Source organism: Alosa pseudoharengus, unplaced genomic scaffold (genome assembly GCF_046254945.1).
Source record: "Alosa pseudoharengus isolate Yale_2024_CS ecotype anadromous, Long Island Sound unplaced genomic scaffold, YU_APseudo_1.1 YU_APseudo_1.1_scf_15, whole genome shotgun sequence".
Classification (NCBI taxonomy): Eukaryota; Metazoa; Chordata; class Actinopteri; order Clupeiformes; family Clupeidae; genus Alosa; species Alosa pseudoharengus.
Genome location: NW_027468620.1, coordinates 15,046,351 through 15,055,273, shown reverse-complemented (window position 1 = coordinate 15,055,273; position 8,923 = coordinate 15,046,351). Strand labels below are relative to the sequence as shown.

Below are 8,923 nucleotides of genomic sequence, written 5' to 3'. Positions count from 1 at the left end.
CTTTTCACTGCTTCATGGAAAACCACATTAAAATACAGGATTCCTGAGCTGAGCATGTAGTCATATTGTTAAGGTAAACTAGATTAGGACATTCAGTATTTTAACTGTACATTTATAAACTGAGGTTTTACACATGGATGGGAAGTATTTATGATACAATGAAAATACTTTTTTTTCGCCTCAGAATATTTTACAGGAACTCAGACAACTTACCAGTTTACAGTGAATTATTATATATCCACTTGGCTTATAAAGAAAAAAAAAACAATATAATACTGTACATTATGCAATTAATAACATAATGACAATACTTTATAGGTGTGTATCTTAGTAGTTAAAAATACTGCCAAATATATTTGGTAAAACCAATACTTTTGGTGATGTGATGACATCCTAAAAGTGCAAAACAATGAATGTAGCCACTGACTGGTGTGATTTAGATGATCCAGTGCAAGATGAGTAACATGCAGGTTGCACACACAATACACTCCCTCTCACACCAACCTCAAGTTGCTTGATAACAATCCAATCAGAACACATGGAACCGGGTGTATTGTTGCCCTGCAACATTGCTCAAAAAGTTGCTTCATGTAGGCTATCACCTAAAGCAGTGGTTCTCAACCTTTTTTCAGTGATGTACCCCCTGTGAAATATTTTTTCAGCCAAGTACCCCCTAACCAGTGCAAAGCATTTTTAGTTGAGAAAAAAGACTTAAAACATAGCACTTTGACATCAGTGTCTAATTTATTAAACTTTGGAACCATGACTCCATCCATAAACTTTAACCACGACTCCATCATTTGAGTTTTGACAGTGATTGACAAGTGATGGCGGGTGGCATGTGACAGGTTGGGTCGAACCATCCTGGTATGGGGGGGACTCTGGGTTTTTAGGATAATGAAATTGAATAGCCTACTGAAATATAAAATTAATTTTATGAACTTATATTTTCCTGAAATATTTATTAAATAATTGTTTTTAAAGTATTTTTCCATGGATTATTTCTTTTTAAATCTATGTATATTTTAACCATAAGCTGTTTTTAGGGCATTTCACTACCTTTATTCATAAGGATTTATTCTGGTCATTGTAAGTGCCACACACACATATTATATATTGTTTTTTCAGCAGAGTCTAGGCTATCCAGATCTGCCATGTATTAGTACTAGCATTGATTTTTAGAATTAAAATTAGAATTAAAATATAAAAAGCGTATTATAAAAATTCTTATATTTTGACATGTACAGCGGGGAAAATAAGTATTGAACACGTCAACATTTTTTTCAGTAAGTATACTTCCAATGAGGCTATTTGCATGACATTTTCACCAGATATTACTATTAACTCAGATAATCCACCCATATAAAAAAATCCAAACATTAAAGTCCATAGGTAGAGTTATGTGTAATAAAGTGGAATGACACAGGAAAAAAGTATTGAACACGCCTGCTGAAATTTCTTAAATACTTTGTGGAAAAGCCTTTTTTCGTAATGACAGCTTCAAGGCATTTCCTGTATGACGAAAACTAATCAGTCAGAGTATTCTGGTGTGATTCTGGCCCATTCTTTTAAACAGATAGTCCTTTAATATTAAAGATTCCAGGGGTCCCTCTTGTGAATCCTGATCTTTAGTTAACTTCCAAAACTGTTCAATTGGATTGAAGTCAGGGCCTTGATTTCCTTTCTCTGAAACCAATTGAGAGTTTCCTTTGCTGAATCCCAGCCGGCACACGACCGACCTTCAACGTTGAAATATAAGTGAAATAATGTCAGTTGTTGCGTCAATGTTGAAACAATGTTGAAACAATGTTTAATGCTAAATGGTTGTAAAAGGGTATGTAGACAAACATTGAAACAACGTTCAATGTTAAATGGTTGTAAAAAGGTCAAGAAAATCAATGTTGAATTATAGGTAAAATAATGTCAGTTGTTGTGTCAATGTTGAAACAATGTTGAAACACTGTTTTAATGCTAAATAGTTGTAAAATGTTGACAAATGGTTGTAAAATAAGAAATCAACGAAATCAGCATGGATATTAAACCAAATTGATTTGATATCAAGAAAAGGAAAAGGAAAGAAAATGTTCATGGGAACAATCATGTTAATAATCATAATAGTAGGCTAGTAATAACAGCCCACTAGACTAGGCTAATGTTATTATTGTTTTGACACTTCTAATTAGTTTGGTAGCCATTTCAATGTAACAGTCTAAAATGCAACGATTGTTTTTAACGGATGCTTATCGCCTCTTGATAAGCGCATGCGCACACACAGCAACTCCCATCCCCCACCCCTGACTGACTATTTTGAACTCCAGCCCACCAGTGACTTCAACCGTCACTGTTCTGTCATGCATCTGACTGCATGTGTAAGCTGTAGAAACTCTGCCGTTATCATATCCAAGGTAAGAATTACAGTACTTTTGTATGCCAATTGAAAACGGGAATTTATTTGAAATATATTGTTTTCATAATGGAATGTTAACCAAAGCTGTTAGTCATGTTAGGAATTAGCTAGCAATTAGCTAGCGAGCTAACTTTCCCAGCTACTAACTTCATTATTGTGTGGAATATCTGGAATGGTAGTTTATATCATATACCATATCTAGTTCTACTGTATCTGTCTGTGATGTCGCTATGAATGTAGAGTTTTAGTTTAAATGAAATATCAGGCGCAAGTAAGTTATAAAGCTAACTTAGCTACTATTAAAGCGGCTGTTACCATGCAGGCTAATGTTACAGACATATGAAGGTTGTTAACGTTAAGCAGCAGTAATAACGGTTACCTTGCGAACTTCAACATGCATAATATACATGTAGTGTTGCTATAACGTGTTAACTGGAAAGATGACCTGTAAAACAAATGAATAAAGTCATATATAAGTTATATCTTGTAGCCAGAATTAAATTTAAATCTCTCACTTTGGCCTATAGGACACTAACTAGATCTGCTCCTAGTTATTTTAATTCAATAATCAAGCCTTACATCCCCAACCGCCCACTGCGGTCTTCTGGTGAGCGTATGTTGTGTCGACCAGTCATAAAAACTGGGTCTAATTCCAGACTCTTTTCTTCAGTGGTTCCATGTTGGTGGAATGAACTGCCCAGTGGTCTCCGTTCCTGTGGTAGTTTTGGGTCGTTTAAGAGGGGTCTAAAGACATTCCTATTCAACATATACTTAGTTGTTTAAGCGCTTATGTGTTATGGTTTATATAATGTTGTTTTATTTTAATTGGGCTGTTAATTAATTTGACATTATTGTTTATTATTGATATTCTCCTTAATGTAGTCTTAGCATGTTATTGTTTTTATATTATTGATTGAATTGACATTATTGTTTTATTATTGCCTTTCCCCTTTCTTACATTGCTTTTTTATTAGGCTATTGATTGAATTGATATTATTGTGTACTACAACTATTCTCCTTACTATATTTGACCTAGATTTTAATCTGTTCCCTGTTCATTTTTAAATATTATTATGTTGTTTTGTATTTATATGTCGCTTTGGACAAAGGCGTCTGCTAAATCCATAACCATAACCATATCTATACCCACTGATTTAAGGAACTAAGGAACTGCAGTTTAGTATAGCCATGTTCATTAACAGACCTGTCATATAATAGATGTGAATGGGGGCAAGTATGATGGGTGGGCATGCCAACAAGTAAAGGGATCTTTATTTTGTGAAGGGTAGTGTTAGGCTACATGTTTTTCATTTCTTAGCCCTTATTTGGCCCTTGTTTGATGTACCTGACTTGCACTGAGGCATGTGTTTATTTAAGATGCATGTGAGTGAAGTAGTGGTTCAGTGATGGTCTTTTCATGTTCTGTGTGTTTTGGAACTTATTGATCTTAGTCTCCATGTGTTCCCTCTGTTTGCAGTCGGTGTGTTGTGAGGACTGCTGCCCTGAGAACTCTGAGTGCATTCTGGAATATTCCAAATGTGTGCCACTTCCATACTAAAGAAGAAGTTCCAAGCCCGCAAGAGAGTTCACTCACCAGGTAGACACACACACAAACACACGTAGAATTGCATATAGCATTATAATGTGTAAGCATGTATTTGTGTCTGTAACTGTGTTTAGTTTATCCCCTCTTTTCATGTGTCTGTCTGTTGTTATGACTGTGTAGTGGGCTCCATCAACTATCCAGGGCAATGTCAGTCCGTCTGGATGGCACTACCTGCTACTTGATGATGTCTGATAGCCATAGCTGCTGCCTTCAACGTGGTGTAAGTGTTTGTGTTTTGAATGCATTTTTTTTGTTCCATGGATAGGGCTATGGGTTATGTTATTGTGCATGCTCTAATTTGCTTGACATATGTGCTATGTAATGCATTAATACAGAAACTAATCAGGATTATTGCAGCTACTTAAAATAGTCTTGAATTTTGCAATTTAGCCACTTTACCATTGTGTTGGTGGTAATGTTAGTAGTGTTGTGAATATCTGCCAAACTGATCATAATCAATATTTCTGTAATTGTACAGCAATTACATTTTTTGTACAGGATGCATCATTTTGTTTAATCTTATCTTTTACTCATATTTTACTGGCAGAGCCCTCACAAGTAAACTGACTTAACATAGACGGCGATGGTGGCAAGGGTGCCTTCAGAAGGTAATTATAATTTTTGTTGGTACACCTGATTGACTTACCTTACTTATTTTTTTGATGCTATGATTTTGACCTTTATCAACAATAACAAAATGTATGGCAATTGCTGTTTTATTTTTTAGGTGCTATCCAGCAGTCCCAGCCTGGAGCCAGAAGCTGCTATTGCAAGTCAGATGGGGGAGGAAAGGTGGTGTAAGCAAGAAGGCAAGAGCTGCTGCAGGCAATGTTGCAATTAGGTATGATATCACACAGACATACTGCTGCTTAGACGTGTTGGGTCACTTTAAAGCCCGTGTTGCAGGTTAACCACCACTGTTGATTAATGGGTACATAAAGCACTCGATATATGTATATCATTTTTAAAAATGTCTCCAAATGGTGTTAAATGCCAGTTTTTGTTGTTTTTAGCATTAGCGGGGGTTTTTTACGCAATTCGGTGATGACGTCACGTTGGGGGCTACATGATCTGCGCTTCAGTCATTTCAATGCATTCCAATGGACATAGCGGTTACACTTTCAACATAAAGTTTGTATATTTACACTTCAAATTTCATCACAGCATTTATATCACAGCTACCCTATGATCGACCAATGGTAATAACGTTGCCTGATATCAATTAAGTATTTTTTTTCTGAATTTGGGGAGGTCTCGTTTTGGAGGGTATGTTTTACATTCATTCCTATGGGAAACGGTCGCGGTTACACGTTCAAATTTTGTTACAGCATTTATATGACAACTACCCTATGGTCTAACAAAGATAACAATGTCTTCTAGTTTAATTAAGCAATTTTCTGAATTTGAGAGGTCTCGTTATGAGGCTACATAATGCGCCTATTCAGTTCAATGCATTATGCTTATATATTGTTATGACCCTTTTTTTGTTACTGTCAGTGAACAGCACTGAGTAGAAGTCAACATTTTCTTTATATCTAGTGATGGTGATCATGTCGTTAGTTCAGATAAGTAGGCTACTGGGTAAACTTAGTCAGAAGATCAGAATATAAAGCATCATGATAGCTAGCTAGTGCTATGGGCTAACTTTCCAGTCCCACCTGTGAGCCACCCCTGTTGTTGCAAACCGCCGCCGATTAGGCTGGTCGCGTCTTCAGCATGAATATTTTCGATAACTACTCCTCATTATTGATTGTCATTGACATCTTCAGGGTATGGCTTACCAAAGAGGGGGATAATAAGGGCAAGTCGCAGTTTGGCAGGTGCTTGTGTGGGCTGTGCCGTCCCGATGGAAACTGCGGTGGAGAGCTGCTGTAACTGGGGAAGCGAGTGCGTTTTGGCCGCTGGTCGAGCTCACCCCGCGACCAGCAGATGACATGATCTATCTAGCTATCTATCTACCCGTCTATATATCTATCTAGGCTATCTATATCTATTTATCAATAATCTGCGCTATTTACTGCTGAACACTCCCTTACTCGTCTCTTTACTCCTCTTTCCTTACTCTCAAGGGTCTCAAGGTGGGCTTTGGTCTGTAGCCTCCCCAAGGTGACGTAATGCAATGCATTGTGGGGGAAAGGAGAATCACTTCAAACCGCTGTGAAATAGTACCTGCTTTTTCGTATTATATTCCGTTTTGTGATACCCAACAACATCAAATACAATGGATAACAGTTTAAATGTTTATTACCAATAAGCAAATTGTGCAAATTCGTTGGAAAATGAACCCTGCAACACGGCCTTTAAAAAAGGTCCTCTTTAATAAAAGAAATGCACCGGACATTTCTAAGTGTACCCCAAACTTTATAATGGTTGTGTATACGCATCTGCTTTACTTCTAACTATTGCACCTGACTTCGAGGCTGCCAGTGTAGGTTTGCTTTTATTTGTCACACAAGCTGAGTAGTTTGCATTGCAGGTGCTCCAAGAGATGTTGGGTAACGTCACTTCTGTTGATGTTCAAACAAAACCGAGAGCTAGCTCGCCCCTCTCTCCCCTGGCTAGAACAATTTGTTATGTTTCATGGTCCAGACTAGACCAGGCCGTTTTTGGAGCCTGGGCTGTCCACAGAGACCACGTTTTTTTTTACATGGTATTGAGGGGACAGGCAACTAGCGGATGATGAGGTGATGTTTGCTGTATGTGACAAAAAATGTTTTAGTTTAGAAACCGCGTAACATTAGCTAGCTATGAACTTGCTAATTAGGGTGCTGCCAGAGCCCTTATTAGACATTCTCTGGCGCCGCTTACTTCACACAGTGTGACTGATGGACGTTATTTGGAAGTTCAGTGATCGGAATATCCCTGATTCAAATCCCAGAGAATGTCCACAGGCTTTTTCACCAGTTTTTGACAATAATGGTTTGTTGTTTCCTCTTTAGATGCTGTCTTCAGCGAACCACCCTGACCCGAATAATGGACACCATGGGAAGATATTTGAATTATGCACTGGAGAGGGTGGGTGGTGGTGGCTTTCGGAAGACACTCCCTGCTGTTGATGAATGATGCCATCGGTATACATGCACCACATACACCTGAGTTTGGATCGATCATTTATGTTGTAAAACATAAAACAAAATAAAATAATGTAAAAAAAAACATATAAGTTGACTGGTTCTTGATGGAGGTGTTTATCATATCTGTGTGTGATAGGCCTACTGCAAGTTGCATAGGCTAATAAAGGTAAAATGTTGAAGCAATGTTGCAATATCAACATTTATTCAACGGTAATTTGTAGTTGAGGCTTTAACCATGTTGGATTTTACTGCGTTGTTTCAATGTTGCAATATATCATATTCAACAGTGATTCACTGTTGAGGCTTTCAACATGTGTTCACCTATGTTGAAACGGCGGATGTTGAAACAATGTTGCGATATCAACGTTGATTCGATTTGCAAATCCAACTCATAATTCAACGTTGATTCACCCTTGGTATATAACGTTTATTCACCGTTGAATCAATGTTGAAATGCCAGCAGGGATGGTTTGGATCATTGTCCTGCTGGAAGGTCAAGCCATGTCTCATCTAGGGATGTAACGATAACCGGTATAATGGTAAACCGCGATAAAAATGTTGACGATAATAATTACCGTTTTCATTTCAAATATCATGATTATCACGATTGATTACCGCGGTGTGGAAACCGTGTGTTTAATCCTTCCCAGCTTCATCCGAGCCTGCTTTTGACATACAGTAGGCCTGGTACAATGAAACAAAACTGGTACCCTACTGATTCTGTTGTCTAATTGATGGTTTTAACTACGATTCGGATTAGGCTACACCTGATTTTAAAAGGCGGTATCACTGCACTGTATCATGTAGCCGATCTGCGTCTTTTTATGTTCGTGTCCACATTAAATCCATTCCACTCACGTTATCAGGAGAATACAGTAGCCTAAAGTTTTATTTTGAACGCTTACTTCGGTCTCACTCATTGCATCCAAATAACAGAAATAGCAAACTCCAAGTTATGGTAGGGTAAGTTAAGCTATAAGCACATAGTCAATTAAACATGAAGAAAAAAGTGAACAGGACACTTTTTGAAACTATTTCAGCTTGTGTAGGCCTATCAGTGCTTTCTGAACATATTGAACACACTTTTAGAAATACCATGATAATACCGAAAACCGTGATAATTTTGGTCACTATAACCGTGAGGTTAAATTTTCATACCGTTACATCCCTAGTCTCATCCTCATCATCCTGGTGGATGTAAAGTTTCTCCTGGAACAAAATGACTCCATTCATCATTCCTTCAACTGTATGAAGTCTGCCAGTACCATGAGATGAAAAACAGCCACACCATGATGCCAGTGCCATTTCTCCTCCAAATATGGTGTGTAATATGACATCCGAAAAGTTCAGTTTTGCTCTCACCAGACCAGAATACATTCTCTCAGTATTGCATAGGATTGTCCAAATGTTGTGTAGCAAACTTTCAACAAGGTTTGACATGTTTTTCTTCAGCAAAAGAGTCATGCGGGATGAGCGTGCGTAGAGGCCATGGTGGTGGAGTGCATTACCTATGATTTTCTCTGTAAAAATTGTACCTGCTGCCTCCAAGTCTTTCTGGAGCTTTCTCAGAGTGGTCCTTGGCTCTTGGGCTACTCTTCTGACTATCCTTCTGACTTCCTGGTCAGAAATCATGCAAGGAGATCCTGTGCATGGCCAGTTGATGATGTAGTGATGTTCCTTCCACTTGCAAATAATGGCTCCAATACTGCTTGCTGGATGATTCAGAAGTTTTGAAGTGCATCTGTAACCAGTTCCATTGATATGTTTTGCAACAATAAGGTTGCAAAGGTCTTGGGAGAGCTCTTTGCTTTTGCCCATCATGAAATGTTTCTTGTG

General features: G+C 37.9%; 1 long non-coding RNA gene across 1 annotated transcript; it reads left to right on the top strand.

Moving 5' to 3' along the window:
* Positions 1 to 3,628: 3,628 nt before the first annotated feature.
* LOC143123764 (uncharacterized) lies at positions 3,629 to 7,110 on the top strand. Its single transcript, XR_012986892.1, has 5 exons — positions 3,629 to 4,004; positions 4,134 to 4,233; positions 4,561 to 4,621; positions 4,741 to 4,854; positions 6,953 to 7,110. It is a non-coding gene; the product is annotated as an uncharacterized LOC143123764 (long non-coding RNA).
* Positions 7,111 to 8,923: the final 1,813 nt, after the last annotated feature.